At 34.7% G+C, this 22,767-nt stretch overlaps 1 protein-coding gene across 1 annotated transcript in view; it reads left to right on the top strand.

Moving 5' to 3' along the window:
- The first annotated feature begins 16,107 nt into the window (after window positions 1-16,107).
- The window catches only part of LOC113236786 (ras-related protein Rab-3), a 30,641-nt gene continuing 23,981 nt past the window's right edge, over window positions 16,108-22,767 (top strand). The window contains exon 1 of the mRNA XM_026472962.1: window positions 16,108-16,401. The gene's annotated coding sequence lies outside the window, so the exon portion shown is untranslated. The remainder of the gene's footprint in view (window positions 16,402-22,767) is intronic.

Here is a 22,767-nt window from a genome sequence, read left to right as displayed (position 1 = left end):
GGTTGATGGATGCAGTGTCAGAGCCGTTCAGATCTTTGCGATTTAAAGCTCTAAGTGGCACTGCAACTGTTCTGAACACGCCTGTGTAGCTTACCATCAGGCGCACGACTTGTTCGTCCCGTCACTTGATATTATAAAAGAAATTTAAACACATTATGTCACAATATAATATGTATGGTTTTATCATACTCGATGGGTTTTATAGAAGGATAAAGTAATTCATAGTCTAGGGACTATAACAAAGGGAAATATCCGTTTCGAACTCAAAAAAAGCATTAATAACAAATTGCAGTATTGTCTTTCGTCAGTTCACCTATTATAATTCTTATTGTTAATAAAAATTTATATAGCTCTACTTGAGTTGAAAACCGCTGATTTACAAAGCAATCGTAACACTCTCTAATAGCTCGCGTAAATTATAAGAAAACACAACCAACGTTTTCATCGCCAAGGGTTCCCTTCTTCTCGGTTTATTTTTAAATCAGTTTCACGTAATGATGGTCGACTCACTTGTATAATAAACACGTGTATTTCGTAATATTCCACGTCGTTTACCTAATTTTATCAACATTAAATGGAAATGTGAAAACTGCTATATGTTTGAAAATTATAGTACTATTGTATGAATTTTGAAAATAATGTTTTTAAACCATTTGTAAGTTATAATGTGCAAATGTCTGACTACTGGAATGAGAAAGTTTCAGTCGTTTTTATGTATATTATATATTTACTCACATAAGTTTAAAAAAAAAATGCAAAGTAGGAGTAGGCAGACTAGCCACATGACCCATCATCAGTCGTCTCCCATGGATTTCCCCAACATCAAAGGAGCCCATGCGTTGCCAGCTTTTGAGAGCGAGTCAACACTCGCTTTTCGAAGAAGCCCATATCATAGCGCAGAAAAAAATTCGGTTCGAGGTTTTACAATGTCGGGCACTATTGATCTAGGGATGGACTCTATTCCTTGGGCGGGAGGTGCGATTTTGGAAACGTGACGTTGGGATCAGTTCGAAAAGTTTCTTTGAGGATTGCCCGTTATACAGACGGTAGAATACACACAGAGAACCGACGTTTCTCCATAGACGCAGGGTCCTAAACCGTCTGTAGGTTTGGGATCGTCGACAACACGATCAGTTCTACGTGCTACCCAGAGAGGCCAGCAATAAAATAAATGCAAGAAAAGTCTAGTTGAATTACGCTAACTAGAGGCACATAATTATTTTGCGCAGTTACAACCTATTTAAGTCAGGGTTAAAAGAAGCGTGCATTGTCCGTCTATTTTTTCACGTACTTGACTCTACAGTTGTTCCTAAGACGACCTAGATGTTTGAAAACTGGATTTCATTGCAGGTTTTAACGATCTCCGTTGCCGCAGGGCTCACACATCCGTTTTTATGGCGTCTGAGCTTCCGGATTCGATCCCCGGCTGGGTCTATATAGAAAACTAACTTTTCAATATTGTCTCGGGGCTGGGTGTTTGGTACTGTCATTGTTTCCGATTTTCATAGCACAAGTGCTTTAGTTACTTAGGGGTCATATTAATATATATTTATTTTATAGGTAACATGTCTTTACACTAATGTTATATATTAAATACGTATATAGTCTTTTGATATGGAACTCTTTTTATAACAAGAGTGTTTAACAAATTTTCAAGCAATCTTTCTTCATAAAAAACAAAAGTAAAACTAGGTTCTATTCTATTTGAAAAAGTCTTCCTGTATTCTATCCAAGTCGTCTGGATTATAAATGCGCTATTTGTCATTCAAGTAAGTAGTGGTCCCTTGGGAAAACTAAATGTCAAAGTTTCGCAAAGTAAAAGAAAAGAAACTAATAGATCTATATAACTATTTAATAAATTAAAGGTCATTGAATGAGACTGTGGTCTATGATTACATAGAATACAAACAATTGCAGTGGCTAATAAAGCTTACAAAATTATGGCATCATCTTCATCAATATCATCAACCAATCACATGTCCCGCTGCTGGAACCCATCTAGGTCCGTTATATAGATGAACTGCATGCCTGCAGTAAATGCGTGCAATCGTGATAAACAGCATGCCAGTTAAGACTTTCTACTGCATGCCACAAAGTAGCAGCCACGGTTAGATAACAGATGTTGGTTCGAATTCAGTCGATCCAAAGAATTTCTCGTTGTGTCTGTTCATGTCCGTAACACAGGTCAAATCCTAGTATGGACTCCAGTCTCTAACAAAGATGTATTAATAATAAGTCCATGATGTAAATTACTTATTTATAGGATAACGTGGTGAGAGAGAAATAAAGATTATTATTATTATTATTATTATTATCGCATTCTTTGTATCAATAGTAATACATCAAATAATTTTTAACATAAAAAACACCTTCAACTGAAACTGAGTTACAAAGTTGTCTTCATACATTTCATACACAAACATGAGACTGAATACAGAATTCAAAGTGAGTTCCACAACTTTTCACGAAGCGTTAAATTGGACGCATTTTTATTTTCTAAGGCCGTTTCCTGGCTTGTCGGTCTGGTTGCTCGCTAGTGAGTATGCGGCTTTAAAAATGGGAGATTGCATCGTGACATATTTCCACCTACAATAGCGGGCTACCTATTCAAACGTTATCTTGGGGTAAACATAGTTACTGCATTGACTTTGCCAATATTGTACCATCAAAATAGAGAGTCACCACATCTATCGACTCGGAATCGGCTTAAGTCGATCAAAATAGAGCGAAATATTGTGTATTAAATTGTAGCAAATTGTTTCTTTGTATTGTTTTAAGCACATAAGTAGAAGTGGCTAGTTCGCGTCCGACACGTGCCAACTACAGGTCTCGAAAGACCTGTATGAGCTCAGTCCGCCATTTCGCTTTGTATGGTATAGTTGTGTCATTCTTTCGGGTATATTCTGTGAAATCCTAGAAAAATGCCCAATTGTGCTGTTTTGGAGTGCAAAAATGATAGCACCAAAAATATTAGTTGTAGTAGTATTTCATACCATCAGAAAGTCTTATATTAATTTTCAATATTCTGTTTATCGAAATAATTTGTTTGTGTTAAGAAACGAAAGTAAAGCTTATACGACATATTATGAGATCACTTAATTTTTTTTCTTCCGTGGCTTAAGTGTCTGATTAGTTTATTAACCTGTTCCACTACCTTTATTGTACTTGTTATTTACTATTTTTTTAATTGAAATTTATAATCCTATGCTATACAAAATAATAAATAAATTTGAATTTCATATGTATAATTGTTATTAAGTATAATTGTCAGCGAATGTCCATGTAATAAGGTAACCTAAAAAGCGGCATGTAGCGCTGAGGCTCTATACTTTCCATTAGCACTAGATTTCACTACATTTTCGAAACTGTATTTTTGTTTAAGCCTATGAATAAATTATTATTATTAAATAGTCTTATTATTATTATTAAATAGAACGTTTTTTTCCGACTTGACTTGAGCCGATTTAAGCCGATTCCGTAGTGTGAGTTGACCTCAATAGTAATTTTTGTTCAGACACCTTGATTGCTAATAGGTACAATATAATTTAGTGTTTACAAAATTTAAATATCGGCTAGTACGAAATTTCAAGGCCATTGTAAATTCCATACGATGTTTCCAGTCTAATTGATTTATTGACCAATGTAAATAAAATATTCTTAATGTTTTTGTAACGCGACGCTGCGCGCGCGACGCGGTTCTGACGTCACGAGCACGCCTGCCGACGCGCACGACACGCGATGCTATTTTCAGCGTAAGAGACATTTCCGCCACTCCGTTCGCAATGCATAGCGTGGCAAACCACCAGAAATAATTGACGACGAAAGGTGAATCGGTGTAGGTTACTTTTGTAAACAGGATGGAATTTTTGAAACATAATATGAAAAGATCATGTATAAGAAACCTTGTCATAATACACAAAGTTACCTGTCATCGTTCATAATTTGCACGTTCAATAATAAAGCGACGAAAATGTTAAAAAGTAACTTTTTGGGATACTGACAAAATAAATAGAAAATATAAAAATAATAACACGCGAAATAAAACTAATAATAATATACTTTTCTTATATGAAGTAAAATGTTGTTATATCTGACTTAGTGCCATTTTATGGATGCTAATAACAATAACATACTAAATTTATACACTTTTAAATGTTTCCGTTGCATTAGGACCAGCGCAAACCGACAGACGTGGAAGCAGAAGACATTTTACCCCTTTATATATTATGCTATTCCAATTAGTACGAGGTATAAATTGCAATGCTCTGAGATCGACCTCGGAGAATCGTGGAACACATCTCTATGTCCCAGAGCATTGAAATTTTAAATTTTTTTTTAATTTTATTTTTCAATTGAGGTAGTGTAAAATATACTTTGATAAATTTAATGTCCCCTGGTTTGGATAATACTTACACTTCAAAAAGCGAACAATCGCCATTAAACAATTTAATATGTATTTACACACTTACCCATTATCCCGACCTTTCGGTCAAGTTGCACTGAATGTGATCACGGGCTGACTGGAGATGCGGTGTTACGTCTCCCTCTTGGCTACGGAATCTTCATCTACCCTCGTTATACTTTCAAAATACCGCCACACACAACACTAACACACTATTCTACACGGAAACCTATTTAATTAGGTAATCGCGGTTATTACCATTTCGAAATTTTAATATTCAATTTAGTTAAGTCTTTGGTAATCCCAAGAAATCGCTGAAGAGGCAGGATTATGCGCCTACATCACGCAAAACAGGCGTTACGTCGTCGAGCTACGGAAACGAGCCCGCTCCGCCGTAAACGTTTCGAAAGCGATGTGAAGCCGAGGGCAGCTTGGACAACATCCTTTAAATTTTAATATTCTCGCTACTGGATACCAATGGGTGGAACATAAATTGATAGAGATAAATGAATTGTTACGGCTTTTTTGAAGTAAAAAGACTTTCTGAAGACCACTACCTAGTTCTGAAGCACAGATGAGGTCTACGATGGAACAAGTTCACTCATAAGATGCTTATTAAATATTGAAAAATTACATATAAATCACATTATATTGAAAAATTACATATTTAATATTTAATAACCGATGAAATGTGATTCCGTTTGTTTTGTAATTAGATGTTTTGCTGTTTTTCCCACACCACCGAATAGAACATTATTAGAGATATTATCTTTATTACAATAAATACAGAATATTTTTGGAATATACGAGACGTTCATACAGGTCAGTTGTTGGCACTGTACTATTTCAGCTTTCTGATTTCAGCGCAAACGAGAGTCGATATTTAAAAGTGATATAAGGCCCATTTGCCTGATGAGTTACCAGGGATGGATGGTCCTTATTTCCTCTCTATTTCGCACTTTAAAGATAATCGGGTTATATGTGCTCGGAAACACAATCGCTGGAAGGGAATTCCACTTCGTTGTAGCGCTTAACCCGTCGTACGTCTGGACGTCCGATGGTTAACATGGGGCCGGCGGAATGAGCTGATATAGCTTATGAGCACACACACCGAGTATATTGTGTAGAAAACCGAGAGACAGTTAACTTTGCGTTCGTGCAAAACTATGAAGTTTAGATTCGAGCTAAATCTTCGCCAATAAGTCTTTAGAGTCTTTTAGAGCTTTTCCTCAGTAAAATTTTATTACTTTACTATACTTTTTACTGTTTACTTTTCCTCAGTAATTTTTGGTTCGTTCCGTGGCTTATTTGGCATAGCGTCTGGCATGGTTTGCTAGGAGGGGTCGGTTCAAATCCGGCCGGATCAAAGGAATTTTTTCTAAGTGTCAATGTGATCTTTGTGTTAATAATTATAACAAACTAGTGAGTAATTTCACAAAAAGTAATTGAAAATCAATTCAATAAAAAAATTTTTAAATAAAAAAAATAAAAAACTGTGTGCTAGTAAAGAAAATAGTAAGCAAATATACTAAGCAGAATTCAAAGATAAAGAATAACACGTATTTGGTGGCAAGAAAAAGTATATATACTTTTTTCTCTTGTTGTGGAAGGGACAATACGAATGACGTGAATGACAAGAGTTCTTACAAATCATCTGCCTGGAGTTATTCGATCTTAAAGAAATCTACTACATTACCTTGCAAAAAGCTGTAAATTTTATTAAACATGTCAAATTGTAAAATGTTCATACAGATAGAAGAAAACGAAATAGGCTCTTATCACCCTCAAAATATAGAAAGACGATATACTACATTTATTTGGTTTCGGTCTGTAAATGTAATTAAAATCAACCAAAGAGCTGAGAATAAAAAACAAATAATAATAATGTGCCAGACTACTACACTAATAGTCTCAATTGAATTTATTGTACAATGAGTACCAGAGTAACGGAATTTACTCTGTGGCACTTCTCAGAACGCACAGACCAAAACCAATATAGAAATGTAACTTTCCCAAAACGGTCCTACCGGGAACAGGGCCAGAGACCTCATCATCTAGCGCAGTGCAAACAGTCGGGCCACTAGATCGTCAAATTATTGTATTTGTTGTTTGCATAGTGTCTTAAAGTAACAAGACACTATGCAAACGGAGTATTTTGTACGCACCGACGCGCGTTTCACGAACACGCATTTAAGGCGCCCCATAAACGTATGGCGCATGATCAGGAGCGTACAGGATTGCGCGATTACCGGTTTGAAATTTTTTAAGCTAACGTTCTATCGCGCACGATTGCTTATGTTCGTTTTTGTTACAACGAAAGAATTTGGAAAGAGCGTCCATATAAAGGCTTATCGCGTGAAACAAGCGCGTGATTGCGCGCCCGACTGATGATATTTCCCTTTTCCTTCCAACATCTTTATACGCGCGCTCAATCGCACACGATTGCTGCACCACGCAGTTGACACGCCGAACATGCGGAAGTTGCTCTACTTCTCTTATTATCAGTGATCGAAATCAAGGGAGTTAATTTAGTTAAAGTAAAGAATAACATAGATATTCCCGTCTGAAAATCCCGGGACTTCTCGAAACTGATTATAATTTAATACGCGTATTATTTACTGAAATTTAAGGCTAACATTGGTACAATACTGTATTTGTGTTTCTATAGAATAGTTACGCATTTAAATATTTTAGCCATTTAAAAACAATCATGAGATAATTTATATTTTACGTTTTAGTAACAGTAGAGCTCCTTGCTAAAGAATTCGTCCAGAGAAGTAGTGCCACCTTACCTATTTCTGCCGCCAAGCAGTAATGTCAGCATTACTGCGTTCCGGTTTTGAAGGGTAAGGGTGCTGGTGAAATTACAGGCACATGGGACTTGTCAACTTACGTCTCAGGGTGACGGGCACAGTGGCAGTACCCCTCAGATCTTTGCAATTTAAAGTTCTGAGTGACATTGCAATTGTTAGCTTACCATCAGGCGCACGACTTGTGCTTTCCGTCAAGAAATTAAACAACAATAAAAAAAGAAATTTGATACGCATTGATGACGAAATAGGTATGTCCATAGTAAGAAAATGTTCATACTTTTTGTAGATTAACTCGCTCAATTCCGATCACCACTTATTATACTATAGTAATTCAAATAATACGTCCTAATATGTGATCGAAGAGTACGTATTATCTTTTTTGTACTAGGAATCAGCGCTGTTTTCTTTTATTTCTGTTGATTATAAGCATTGGACTATAGTCTCACGCGATGTACATATAGGTATAATATATTATTAAGTCAAATATTTACTTATATACAATAAATATTATTATACATTACGTAGAACTAAATATATAGGTACCTAAATTATAACCATGGAAGAAAGAAAAGAGAGGCAGCATTAAAAAGAGTTGTGTATGAAGAAAAAATTATCAGGCGTTAATAAATTGCTTTCTAGGTACAAAAAACCATTAAGTACATAGAAAGCAATGTATAAATTTATTTCAAATAATACGTTTTCGATGTCGTAATTAGTTTAATGAACGCTAAAAGCAACTTAAACGCGAATACCGTTCAAATTAATACGGTACGCGTAGTTTGCAACAAATTTGGAGCAGAAAGGTTGTTTTAAATTAATTAAAAGAAACTTTAATATTGTGTTTTTTGGGTGATTGAGTTTCTAATAAACTCAGCAAATATGAAATGGGAGTTGGGAATAAATATATAAGACATTATCTGATGCTGTTAAAAAAATAAAATTTATAAACACACACACACACACACACAAACACTCATTTACACAAACACGCACACACACACATACACAAACACTCATTCACACACACTTCATGCATATATACACGGACATGCACTCACACAAAGTTACACATAGGTTAATTTAGTCTTAGTTTATTAAGGTTAATGTAAGAGCAATGTTTAATTATTATTAATTGTAAAGAAGAGCGATGTTTCCTAACACAGGCCCTATCAAGCTTAAAAGGAAAATCAGCCCCTGAATTATGCCATGTACAGTGAAGTAATAAAATATTTTGAATATTTTTTTTTGAACATTTGAATAAACAAATAACGCATGAGCAATTGGTGAAATTACAGGCACGTGAGACTTACGCATGTCTCAGAGTGACAGGTGCAGTGGCAGTAACCCTCAGATCCTTGTGTTTTAAAACTCTGAGTGGCACTGCAACTGTTATGGACAGCCTTGTCGCTTACTATCAGGCGAACGACTTGTTCGTCCGGTCATTTGGTGTCATATAAAATAAAAAATAACAATATACGTCACTAATAGTTATATTAAAATTACGTGCTAAAATTGCATATCAAATCTCGGGTCAAAAACAATTTCGCGTCAGTTTATCGAACAAAATTACGCGCGCGTAAATTCCACAAAATTTGTTATTATTCTACGTTACTACTTCACCTTACTATTTAGTTCCCTATGTTATCTTTATTTAACAGCTGGTCTCCTATCACCGTAATAAAGCTGCAACGCAATTATATTATATGGTGAGACTTTCTTCATCGATTTCTGCAATAACCTCGTGAAGATAAGGATCTTAGACGACACGTATCCGAAGGCCTACACGCTCGTTTTAAGTAGGACGCGGCACTTGGTGCAACGACTAGTGCCACTTGAATATCCAATAAGTATAAATGGTATGTTAGTATGTACGACCGATCTGCAGCTGTTCCAAATAAGAATGCTGTAATAGATGTGTTCTAGGTGGTTTCCCACGGTATATGTTTTTATAGATAGGATCGCACATCTGACAGCCACGCACCAGTCCCGCCCATTTCATAATAATAATTAACGTATTACGAAATGATAACTCATCGCCACGCACCAGCAGGGTTAGATAATTTTAAAAAATTCTCAAGCGACAGAACTCTGTTTTTGTTGTACGTTACGTTATTTTTATCCTTTTTTAAAACTGGCACATGTGCGTTTTGCGTACTTGAATACAACTTCAAATTTAATGTTATTTTTTTACGTTTATTATTTTAGTATTAACGTATTTTTCGTTACATTGTTCATTGTTTTGTGTCATCACTTATGCATAACAAATATGACAAATTTGCATACATATACCATACAAGTATTTGTGTTTGTTGTATACAAAAACAGAATTCAGACACATACAAAGACAAAAGACAGCGTACAATGCGCGGTCTCATTACTAGATAGTAATCTCTTCGAGGCAACCGTAGTGGTAACTTGAAGAGATTGGCGGTTTAATTGCTTCTTTGTACAATAGTAGCATAAAGCACAGTGACGCCCTAGAGGATTTAACTTTAAATATTAGTTTGTATTTTCTGTACCTGCAAATATAACTTTGAGCCCACATTTAATAATAAAACTTTTCACTTCATACGTAACCCCTTGTTAGGGCCGAGTTACGTTACGCATGAACTACAATTTCCATGATTTTAATAGGTGTATTCTATAGGTATAAATGGGAGTGTTTAGAATTAAGGGAGATTTAAATTTGTTTATGAAAATGGCTACGTTAGAGCCTTATTTTATACTACTTTGTGGAGGTTTGTTCTAAAAATAAAGCTGCAATCTAATACACACTGAAACTCTGTTTTCGGCTCTACTATTTATCCTCATTCCACACAAAAAATCAAAGGCGACTGTGGTGTAGAAGGGAGTGGTCCTAAACGTACCCTTGGTATATTAACGGCAAGGGTGTTGGTGAAATTACAGGCACATCGTAGTGCCAGAGAGCCTCAGATCTCTGCGATTTAAAGCTGAGTGGCATTGTAACTGTTATTTACAGGCGTGTCGCTTACCACCGGACCCACGACTTGTACGTCCCTTTACTTTGTGTTACACATACACACATAGACAACCATAAATCAAACCCAAACTCACGAGAGAAGTAAATATTGGCCATACAAATATTTGTAATAGTGACGATTTGAAGTATAACTTGCATACCTATGAATTAAGTTTGACTTTAGAGATAACTTACAAAGGAGACAAGCGCTCTTCCAATTTTTTTTAAAATATGCATTGTGGTGAAAAGTGACGATAAGGTCGACGATGAACCATACACACATAAATAATGCCTATTCACTCTTGCCTTGAAAAAATCCAAGTTATAGCGTTCAGGGAATAAGTTTGAAGACAGGGAATTCCACATCACTGCCGTTCGCCATATAAATGTGGAATCGTAACGTTTCGTGTGAATCTTTGGATTACTCACAACTTAGGGGTGGAACCCCAGCCAACGTCTAGTTCCCCGGTGACGGAAAGGGGAAAACGGAATTAAATCGTGTAATTCCATCACACACGAGAGTGTGTCACGGAGACGTGATACATCCTGTAGAATGCCGGTAAACAGGCAAATTTACAGCAGTGTTCAAAGCTCTGCAGCTTCGCCTCTACGAATTCCGAGTTACCTATAAGCTTCTTGACATGCTTGTCGATTGAATCCAAGGTGGCCAGTTTGTATGTAGCAGAACCATCCCACAGGTGGCAGCAGTACTCTATACACAAATTACCGATTAAGTCACCATTGCTGCTGTGTTACTTAAATGTGTAAATATTGAAAAATGGATTTTGTTTTCGATAATAAATAATAGAAAGAACGCTCTGTACATTATTTCTGTATTGGTTTTCGAGATAGCAAGGTAAATACGAAACATGCGGACGGGTTTTACTCGTTCTAACAAGTTCCTTGGCAAAAACTTCGAGTTAAGTAGAAAATAAATTGCTGAAGGGTTGGGTTATTGACTTGTAACATCGTTTGTAGATAAGTATAATCTCAGTACAGAGTACTAAAAAACCGACCTCAAAAGTACGTGGAACAACATCTATTTGCCAAGTTTTATTGAAATATCGCCTAGTTCGCCGCTTTACAGGATTTGACATAGGAGATAATAAAAATCGGTTCTCACTACTCAAAGTATATTGAGAGAGAAAAACACCTTGAATTGGAGAATAGCAAAACCAACTATTCAAACAATTGCTCCGTAAGTAAAATTTAGGCGCTATTTATAAAAATGAATGTTCATGTGTGATCAGCCACCCTTATAGGTGAATGATTTTCTTCAAAATGAAATGGGACTACTATGGAGGTACTCTCTTTCCAACAAAAAAAGAATCATGAAAATCGGTTCACAAATACCGGAGTTATCGCGTTACATACATACAAAAAAAATACAGTCGAATTCAGAACCTCCTCCTTTTTTTGAAGTCGGTTAAAAATGGAATACAGTGACTCAGTGTCATTGATCACGTAATATTATAACAAATCTATACTTGATGAATATCGTAGCACATAAATTAGTATATTTTGAAGATACTATTATAATACAGTCCACAACAAAAGTGACTGGAAAAATCGTTTTTTTTTTGTTAACGTATTTATATTTAATTACCTCCGTGGCCGAACGGTTACCATGCCGGACTGCCACGCAGAGGTCCCAGGTTCGATTCCCGGGCCGAGAGAAATATTTGAATGACCTACATTTATTTCTCTCGTGAGTTTGGGTGTAATTTGTGGTTGTCTATGTGTGTGTCCATGGCACCCGCGACACAGGGTTTCCCTAGTGCGGGGCTATGTTGAGTGTGTGCGTTATTATATTATTATTATTATTATTATTATTATTATTATTATTATTATATTAAAACAAAATATACTGTGTCCATTGCGTATATAATTATTCAATCCCTGAAATTTCCGAAAGTAATTGAAAGTAGTTAAGTTTCTTTTTCCGTAGTGTCTTCTGTCTGTTGGTTTAAACTTCAAAATTGAACAAATTGTTAAATATTTTGAAATACTTTAAATTGGACAAAGCGTTATCTGGGCTTCAACCGACATTTTTTGATATATTTTTGTTCAAGACTAGTTTATACCGACTTGATAGAAAAGTGTAGACAACAAAAATTAACAATTCTATGCATTAGAATAGTGAAGAAATTTTTTACTTGAAAAATGTACTGTATTTACAAAAACATTTTTCAAGCAAAACTCCACTCTTGAACCTTAGACATAAAATAAATAGGCACTACCAAGCTCGAAATTACAAATCGATACCTCCAATGAACATTACGCCAACAAAATTTTTGGACCTTACGATAACTTAAATTTTGGACCTGTTTTGTTTTGTGTTTCATTTTTTTTCAAAATTCGATTTTTGTTTTTTGTTTTTTTTTCCACAAAATTCGGAGAGCATAATATTAGTAGGTAAATAAATATGGGTGCTTACAAAAATAACAGTAAATGACAAAAAAATAAAGTTGGCGTAGTGTTCATATGAGATACCGAAATGTACAAACTAGGGCTTTTTGTAATGGCTATTAAAATATAAGGCAGAAATGTGTTAGATATTTTACTCCAGATAGGCGATTCTATTCAACAAACATATCATTTGTTACATAAGTATATTTTATAGTGTAGTATATATTTTTATAATATCAAAAGACTAAACTAAGCTACACGCCTGTCCATAATAGTTGCATTGCCACTCAGAACTTTAAATAGCAAAAATTTGAGGGGCAGTGCCACTGCCCCCGTCACTCTGGGACATAAATTGACAAGTCTCATGTGCGTGAAATTTCACCAGCACCCTTACCCTTCAAAACTGGAACACAGTAATGCTGACATTACTGCTTGGCGGCAGAAATAGGTAAGGTGGCAGTACTTCCCTGGACGAATTCTTTCACAAGGAGCACTACTGCTACTAAATAATAAATATATAGTAAATGTGAAAACCTGAACCACTTGATAATATTTTTTAAATTCATTCGATCTGACTGGGCTTGAACCGCTTGAACACTCGGCGTCTGTCGTGTTTAGTAATAGGGTAGGGTTATATTACTTGGTATCTTAAAAAAAATTGGAATCTATATATACACTTTGACCTTATTTTATTTAGAAAGAATTTACCGCGAATATTCAAATTCAAATTCAACATTCAAATTATTTATTTCTCAAATAACAGGATTCATTGGTGTTAGTAAAAATAAAGAAACAAACTTATGGACTATTGTTAGAATGAAATTATAATTATAAATTACTTAAAAACTAAAATGTCATGTACTTACGAGGCATCTCCGTCCGTACGAGATGCCTCAGTACAGGCGCTCTGTGGTCGTTTGCAACAACTCTCAGAATGCTGTTGCCACTACCCCGGAGCCTACTAACCAATTATATAATATTGTGTCATGTTCATACATTTTTTACATCAACGAACAAAACTCTGACTTGTAAGCAATATTTAGAAAGCAGTTGAAAGTAAAAGTTAAGTTTTTGTGTACTCTTGTGAAAGTTATTGTAATGAAAACTTCAATCCGTCAGACGAGATGTTTGTTCAATGCTTACGTATATTTTGCTGGTAGGTCAATGAGTTTATAGCACAAAATGAATTAAAATGTTTGATGGTCATATTGAAGTTAAGGGTCTGTGCAAAGAACAAAAGGATCTGCCTGGGCGATAGTGGACTGAAAAATTTGAAAAATACACAGCCCCTGAAAAAAATCTTAAAAACGCGCCATCTACCGAAAACTCTTTGTTTCAAAGTTCACAGAATTGTGAAGGGTATAAAGTTCGCACCAAATCGTTTCAGCAAGCGCTATTTGATACTATTGTTCCCCGATAGATGGCTTCTACAAAAACGTGCTCTGAATTTTAATACCACAAAATAAACTTGATTTACACGACTTGGTCCTTGCTGTTATTAGTACCCAGCCAGTAATAGACTGGATTTTATCACTAACGAGTCACGTTTTACAAAGGAGAAAATTCGTAATAGGCACTTTACTGCCAGTACGTTACTTCGATTTTTAAAAATATGTAACCTTCATTAATTTTTTAAATTAAGACAATCATACGACGTACTCTTTTTTTTGCAAACTGTTTTAATACAGTGGTCAAATATTAAAAATGATATTTCATTATAATGATATTATAAGAAATCTCCAGCTATAAACTTTTATATTTATTTATGGAATAATGATAACATAAACATCGTAAATATAAAGAAAGAATAACAAATTTTTTCAAAGATGTGTGCCGTTTCCCGCATTGGGCCAGTATGGTGGACTATGACTTAAACCCAGTTAGAAGAGACCCATGCACAAAAGTATGACTTATGTAGCCTATAGTAAAGACAAATATACATCTTTAACATATTCAGAGATACATCCAATCACACAAAATCATAATATCAGACCTTTTACATAGTATGTCTGGATTTACAAGGGCGCATGACAAATGGAGGCTGTGTAAATGGGTCAAGCGGGGGTCAAGGCTTCTAGGCCCTACCCGTGGCCTACAGAACTTGTATTGAATTGTTTTGAACATAACATTTTTTTAAATCGATTTTCGTGAATTCCAGTGGAATGATTGAATAAAATATTTGAAAATGTACGTAAAAAAAAATGGAGTATATTTTCGATAATTCGATTTTCAAATAAAAAGTGAATGGATATTATTATAAAGAAATATTACATTTCATAATATTACATACTTACATTGCGTATATCTAGTCATAATTTTTTTTTCTTATTATTTGACGTGAAAATAACACACATTGCGCAAATGTAATGTCGACCAAAAAGTTCCTGATCATTTAGAATAATTTTTTATCTTAATTGTTAAGAATTGTTAAAAACCAAACGGAAATACCGATTATTAAATTTTTAAATACATTTCCTTACTTAATTATTGGTTGGGACAATAAATATGCTTCTACATGTTGCTTTTTATATTGTTGATACCTGATGAATGAATGAATTAATTCCATTTAATTAGGTATACCAAACTATAGCAATGAAGTGTTGTGTTTTAACCAACCAATAGAATTTGATTATTTTGATTAATGGGAGTGCATATATCGAAATTACGAAATGCTGTTGGTTGCTGAAACAGTGAATCATACCTGTTCTGTCTTTTCTTAGGTCATGGTCTTTGTAATAAAAAAAGTTGTTTTATATGGCAAATTAAATGATATTATTTATAATACAAATAAAAATAAGGACATATCTCTGCAATTTAGCTTTCAAACTTATTTAGTAGACTGAATATTATATTCAGTAATGAAATTGCATAAGGAACCCTTCGTTTTGCGAAGATAAGTGCGTAGATAAATCTAATAGCAGAGAAGATGCCTGATTCCAAAAATAGCACCAACCCGTGGATTTTACACACACTTACGATTTTCTATATCAAATACACAAGTGTAAGTATATAAACGTCAATGCCACACTTATCCAGCAACTTATTGAACGATTTGTGTAATATTTCATCTGTAGGTGTTTATAAAATTACATCGTTGTGTTGTATATTATACTTTGGTATTTTAAATTCAATAATAGTTGAATCGTAATAATAGATAAAAATAATGGGATATGTATAAAACGATTTGTCAACTTTAAAAGTAAATTTGTTGTAAGGTGTGTTTGACAGGATGCGTTGGCTCGATGCGCGCGCACCCCTCCGCCATCTTGAATTTTCATCCCACTTCCATGGCACTATGAGTGGGAGTTCGCTGTACGTAACAGCTGTGCCTCTGTGACTGCTATACAGTGCTCTTTTTAACTGAAACTTGATTTTTATTGACAAAAAATTTATTCTTATACTGAATTGAGGTTGTGGTTCATGAAAAACAGAGGACAATCAATAAAAAATTACAACAGTGCTAGTGATCAGTGAGTTACGAAATAACTACACAATTATCGATTTTACAAAATCGCAATGGGTCAAAGTAGTGGCATTTTGGTTGAAATCGTGTTAGTTCAGAATATTTTCTAGGGAATATTCGAAGTTGTTAGGCGAAGTGCGGGAAAAATAGGTACTAAAAATCGATAATCGCTTAAACCTTCCAGTACTTGCTCGCTTCGGTTTGGTGCGAATGTAAAAGAGACAGCGATAGGCAGCGTGCTTAGGTTCGTTCGAAATCATTCGCACGATAAAAAATAAATAGCAGTGATACTATTATCGACCCCTCTATTTTGCCGCAGGAGCACTGATAAAAGGTTTGTGTTTATATTTTTTACTACTTCTTTTTTATAACAAATAAAACTGTTGTGTACTTAGATAAGGTAAGGCGTTTACCCGTTTGCTGCCCGCTATATAAAATTTTGTAACATTTGTTTCCATTTAGGTTTATGTGTTAATTTCCTGAGTAGTACCTAATACGACCCATTGCTATAGTCATGGCAAAGCTTTTTGCTGTGGAAACTGTATGATATAACTAGGTGCCACTGGAGAAACTCCTTGTTAAGGAGTTCGCTGTGTTAAAACCTCTGGTAACTAGAAGACTGGCAGTTATTACGTCAAATAATAAACTTGCTATCCGAAGGGAATATATTGCTAGCATCCTGAGCACGATGCTCTAGAGTACGGTTCTCCATATAAATTTCTACCTTCGTCGAGAATTAAAGATCTTTTTCTTCTTTATCTTTTATAGTAAACATATTTAGTTCGTTATTTCCTTTATTTGATGCCTGTAATGTTTATCTGATGTAAATATCAGTTCTTTTTTTAGTGTTATTGAATACAATATTGTACTTAGCAATTATGTTTTTGAAAAAATTGATATTACGTTCTTACATAACATATTGTTAGTCACATTGTTAGTTCACCCACTAAACAACAATGTAGATTTGCAATCTTCTTGATATTCAAAATTGGAGTACATTTATAAAGAATAGGCTGCTAAGCTGAGCTTTATGTTTTAACTCGAAAGTCAGCTTAATGTCCAGAATGAAATGTGAACCAGCTGGTCTCAACAGCTTGTGACGTGGTTGCCGTGCAGTTTCAAGCAGAGTCGTGAATTCAAATTTGGGCTCGCATCTCTGAGTTTCTCGGAATTTATTATCGAAGAAATTTAATTTGAAATTCACCTTGAACTTTTCAGTAAAGGAATACATGTGATGAAATTTGCACGTCAAAGAATATTCACTTAGCGGACTATAGCCTAAACCCTCGCCTGAGAGGAGACCCGTGCACAACAGTGGGACGTATAAATGATGATAATGGTCTCAATACAGTTAGAATTTAACAGAGATACAAAAAGGCGATCTAATATTCTAACAATAGGTTATCGACATTTTGTGGGTGACATGTAACGTAATGTAATAATTGTATTATTGTGTTTTTATGTCTCCTTATTACGTTTTGGAGGTCTGTTTCTATTGCCGGTATTTATGTACCTGTTCGATTTGCGGGTACTCAGAACATCATGTTAGCACAAGCTAGATAGATATATTGTTGAATTTGATCGCTTGTTTATAGTTCAAGTTTGCCTTTTTATTGAATTTTTTTTACCCCATTTCAGTCGAGTAGAGTAGTCAATTGAAAATAACAAAAATAGCAACATTGTCAGCGGCGTTAGAAGGGCCTTAGAACTTTTGCATGGACACATGCATGTCTGGTCGACTTAAATTAGTTTAATATTATATATTATCATTTGATAATCCAGAGGAGAAACTATTTAGAATAGTTTGTTTCCTAATTTGATTTTACCTACGTTCAAGTTCAGTTCAATAGCGACGCCTTCCAGCTATGACTGTGTTTTTCTGTCTATATTGTTAAGAACTTAACAAGTACAGGCATTTTTGGAGTACTGTGGAGATGGGATATCGGTATACGCAACTACCGGTACTCAAAATTCCTTTTTTATATTGTCAGCTTGAAATCTAATCAAACGAAATTAAAAATCTTTTCATCACACTTGCTCGTAAATAGTGTGTTTGCATGGTGGATAACCTGACTATAATGCCCGAAATAAAACTCCCGGGCCTTTTTTCTTCTTGTTACAGCCGTGGTAGATAAAGAGTTTTTTTTAAATTGGAACACGACATACTTCCTTACTGTCAGGTTCAAGTTGAAGCAAGGAGGTTACTTCAGTTCGAAATTAAAACATTCGCTTGTAATGTTATCTAAGCAGAAATTTAATTGCAACTCAGCCACGTTTTAAGAATGTAACAAATTTATTATTAAATTATTATTCAGAAATTCTTTTATTTGATTTTAGTTATTTTCTGTCCATCATGGCTGTATGCGTATTCGCTTTTTACAACATCCTGTATGTGTCAGGGACGGTAAAAAATGCAAAACTCGAGTTATTAAAGCCCTCAGTCTTCGGCTTCGGGCCACACACACACACACACACACACACACACACAGAGAGAGAGAGAGAGAGAGACACACAAACACACATACACACACACTTCGCATACACACATTCGACACTAAAAATTCAATATAATGTATGAGTTGATGTATGAGGGACGGACTCCAGTCTCTCACAAATTGCTCTTATATTTAAGCTCGGGTCTATTTAACGTAAGATTTTTATTTGAGTTTGAGAAAATCATTATTATTTTTATTATGTCTGCAAAATTACAACTTTTCAAGACAGAGGTTTACAGGATTCTACGAACGAAATAAGTCGGTATCTTTTATTACGTTTAAATAAGACACTTAATTGTATAATTTCATATATAGGTACATAATTTGTTTCATGTAGGTCGTTTGACTTTCATGTGATGAAAGCACTATTGACTGATATAACAGTTGCAAGTACCACTTAGAGCTTTATACCACTGAGACTTAAGTTGACAAGTGCCATGTGCTTGTAATTTCACAAGCCCTTCATAACCGGAATGCAGTAAAGCTCACATTACTGCTTGGCGGTAGAAAGAAATAAAGTGGCAGTACTTCCCTAGACGAACTTTTTCACAAGGAGCCCTGCTGCTACGAAGGGCACGATATACTTAATCATTGAATTTAGAATAATCTTTCCTTAATAGTTTTTTTTCACATTTTAATGTGAGCTTTGAACTATTCTCTGAGACGGTATTATAGCAAATGTAATATACAACAGTACTGTATAATATCACCAACGGTAATCGAGAAATACGTAGAAATAAAAAGCATTTTCCAGTCTCCCCTTTTCGTAGCTTAAGTGGCCATCTTGGCAACCTCCCACGCACCTTTATTTGAACCAACGTACATTCTAGAAAAACAATACACTTGAAATGATAGGTATACGGCTCTGTACTTATTATTAATACGTTTCATTAATGAGAGCTTTTTTCTTCTCATTACAGCCGTGTTCGGTAATAGGAAGAAAAAGGCCCAAGCGTTTTATTTGGGATATTATATTCAAGTAGCCCTGCATGTAATAGGTACTACGTGTACTACTACTTGTACCTGCGTGTACTATTTAGGTGCAAGCGTGATGAAAAACTTTGTTCGCCTTTGGGCTTCTAATAGTGTCTCATGCGTAATTTCTTATTTCCGCTCTTAATACATAAATGAATAATAAATTATAATACAATAAGTCCAGTAAGCATGTTTAAATTGTCATTTATTCAAGATATGATATAAAAGTACCACACACGTACACATACACACACACACACACACACACACACACACACACACACATACAGATACAATAAATTAAGTACTTACAAATTAAATGGCCGTAATATAGCTGTAGAACTACAAAACTGTTAGGAGCATTACCCCATTGTACAGTTACAGAATAGGTCAAAAAGAAATGAAATTGAAAGTGAAATAAGGCCTTTTGCACCTGAGCCAGTGATGCGTTGTCAGTTGTCACGCCCTTAACAGTTCCATGTTATGTGACATTTTATTTGTTTCATAAAAAAGAAAATTACTTTGTTTACTCCATAAAGCATTTTAACCACAATTGCCAGAAAGATTTTTCGTGACTTACAAGTTTTTTTCAGTGGACAATTTATTTCTCCAAGAAATCTAATTTCGCGCCTCCGGATTCCATCGAGTAAGATTGTGAATATTATTTTTTTGTAGTTTGTTCAAAGTCAAATAATCTTTATTACATATGTAATAAAGCAAATTATAGTTGAAATAGTCATATTGATTATACTCTAGTGCTCATTCGTAAAGCAGATTCCCCTGAGAAGAATGAGCAAAAGACTCTAGGGGTTGCTCTTTGTAAATATACATTTCTACAGATTTTACATTTACAATATTTAATTCAAATGTCGTAGATCGAGACTACTTGCAAGAACTAAACGAGTCACTATAACAGATTTTTGTCATTGAAGTACGCAGAAGCTGTATAATAATCCTATTTGTTTCACTATAGTTTGAAACATCGTGAATGCCAAATTTTGAATATCAACCGGAATCTTATTAGAGAAGCGTGTACCTTGCCCTTAAATGATTTTGGGACATATGAAGACGACTATCAACAACAGCAAGTTAATTTTTATTTCTCGTATTAATGTTATGTCCATGGCGAGTTTTTTCGTGAAAAAGAATACTATTCTTCTAAATATAAATTACATTTCCTTGTGTAAGATTGTTGATTTCTTTAAACTTGCCATATAAAACCATGATTGCGACAAGAACGGTCTAAAATCCAAAGTGTTAAGAGTGACTTACTCTTGACTGACATGGCCTGGATTTGGCACAGACGCTTGTTCAATTCCTGTCGAAGGAATTTTTCTGTGTTCGATCTTTGTATTAATAATTATAGCAAACTAGTAGTTACTTACAAAAAAAATCATGTTTGTAATAACATCATGATATGCAATAAAATCGATATGCCTGTTAATAAGTTACGCCTGTGACATTAATTTGAGACCATTGTCATATTGCAGAATTTTAAAGAGCTTATTTCTGTGAAAAGACAATATGAGCGGCTACATTTTAAAGACAACAAGTTATCGCATTAAGACTGTGAAATTAATGATTCCAACAATGCCGTATTGCAGGATTTTAAAGAACTAAAATTTCTGTAAGAGTCATCATTTTATCTTCACGGCCAATAGTAATTTCTTATTTACATTACGGCGAAAAATAATTCGTAATACCTCAAACTGACCGCTAGCCCCGCAAGGCGTAAGCCGCAATTAAAAGACAGATAATTAGTAGAGTCAGTGGTTCAAATGGCAACACTGGGCTGTCTTTAGACTGCTTTGATCTTTAATTTGGAATTTGCCAGCTTTGTACACAAAAAAAAACGTCACAGCGTAGGGCATTAAATATATAACACACATTGATTGCAATAAATAAATATTCGCACAGAATCTAATGTTTTTACTCCCAACAGTAGACCATATTTTTTTGTAATATACATTTGAAATAAGTAGGTAGATATCTAAGCCAAATATCGCGTGGGATATGACGACGACATAGTTTGCCGATACGGTAGCATTATCTAAAAACATTTTGTTTCGCTGCTAAAATGACTACTTCGATGCCTAAACGAAATCTTTCGCTATTTTGTACGGCATAAAGATTATTTTCGTTTTGAACGTTTGTTAACCAACGATAATGTAAATTATACGGCTACTTCGTAATGATATTTAAATTAATTTTCTTTTTCAAATAGGCAAAGTTTTGAGAAACATAATTCTCAACCAAAATTTACATATGCAACACTTTCCCAACCGTGGTAGCCTTATTAATGATTTGACCTGCCGCCTCTCAAGCAGAAGGTTGTGCATCTCTGAGTTTTTGTAAATTTATGTGCGAAATTTCATTTTAAATTCACCATGACCTTTTCGATGAAGGAACACATCGTGAGGAAACCTGAACACATCTGCAAAGCAAAAAAAAGCAATGATGTGTGTGAAGTTCTCAATCCGCATCGGGCCCACGTGGGAACTATAAGCCCAAGCCCATTAATTGTGGAAGAAAGCATATACCAGCAGTAGCAGTGCGATTATACAGTGTTTTTTTTTCTGAAAATTGAAACCATAGAAGATACAAGGAAACTGTCTTAGGAACCATTAAGTCTCTTTTTGTGAAAACAATATTGGCATAGTCAACTTTTTAGTCAAGCGTGAGTTGTGTATAAAATGAACAAAATTAATCAACATTTTTTTAGTACTGATCGACTCAGTGTCATGAAGGGATCATTTCATGGTATGGGGCGACAAAAATCGGGACAGCATAAATTTAAAATATTTTTCAAACAAAATGAATAAAATTGAGTAATTTTTTTAATGTCAATAGACTCAGTTTCTTATGAGGATGACTTCATTGTATAGGAAGAAAAAAATTGGGACAGCAAAAGTTGGTCAAATTAACTAACTATTATTTACGTATACCTAGACGTAGTACAGGCTTATGGGCATGTCAAGCTGAATCTTACATTTAAATTCAATTTTTTGTCACATGCGATAACAATGATCCAAAGACTGAAGTGTCATGCTTGATATGCTGTTGACTATACTTATTTGAAAGTAGGGCGGAGAGGCAACGTAGGCCGACAATTACTGAGACCTCTGTAATATCTATTATTGCTTTTGTAAATACTTCTAAGTTTTGCCTTCAGGTACAATTCTCGTCAATTTCTGGCGTGTCAGAATAGCTTAGTTCATTGTTGAAAGACA

The sequence above is a fragment of the Hyposmocoma kahamanoa genome, unplaced genomic scaffold (genome assembly GCF_003589595.1).
Source record: "Hyposmocoma kahamanoa isolate Upper Pololo Valley unplaced genomic scaffold, ASM358959v1 92, whole genome shotgun sequence".
NCBI lineage: Eukaryota > Metazoa > Arthropoda > Insecta > Lepidoptera > Cosmopterigidae > Hyposmocoma > Hyposmocoma kahamanoa.
This window is presented reverse-complemented; position numbering and strand designations above follow the sequence as displayed.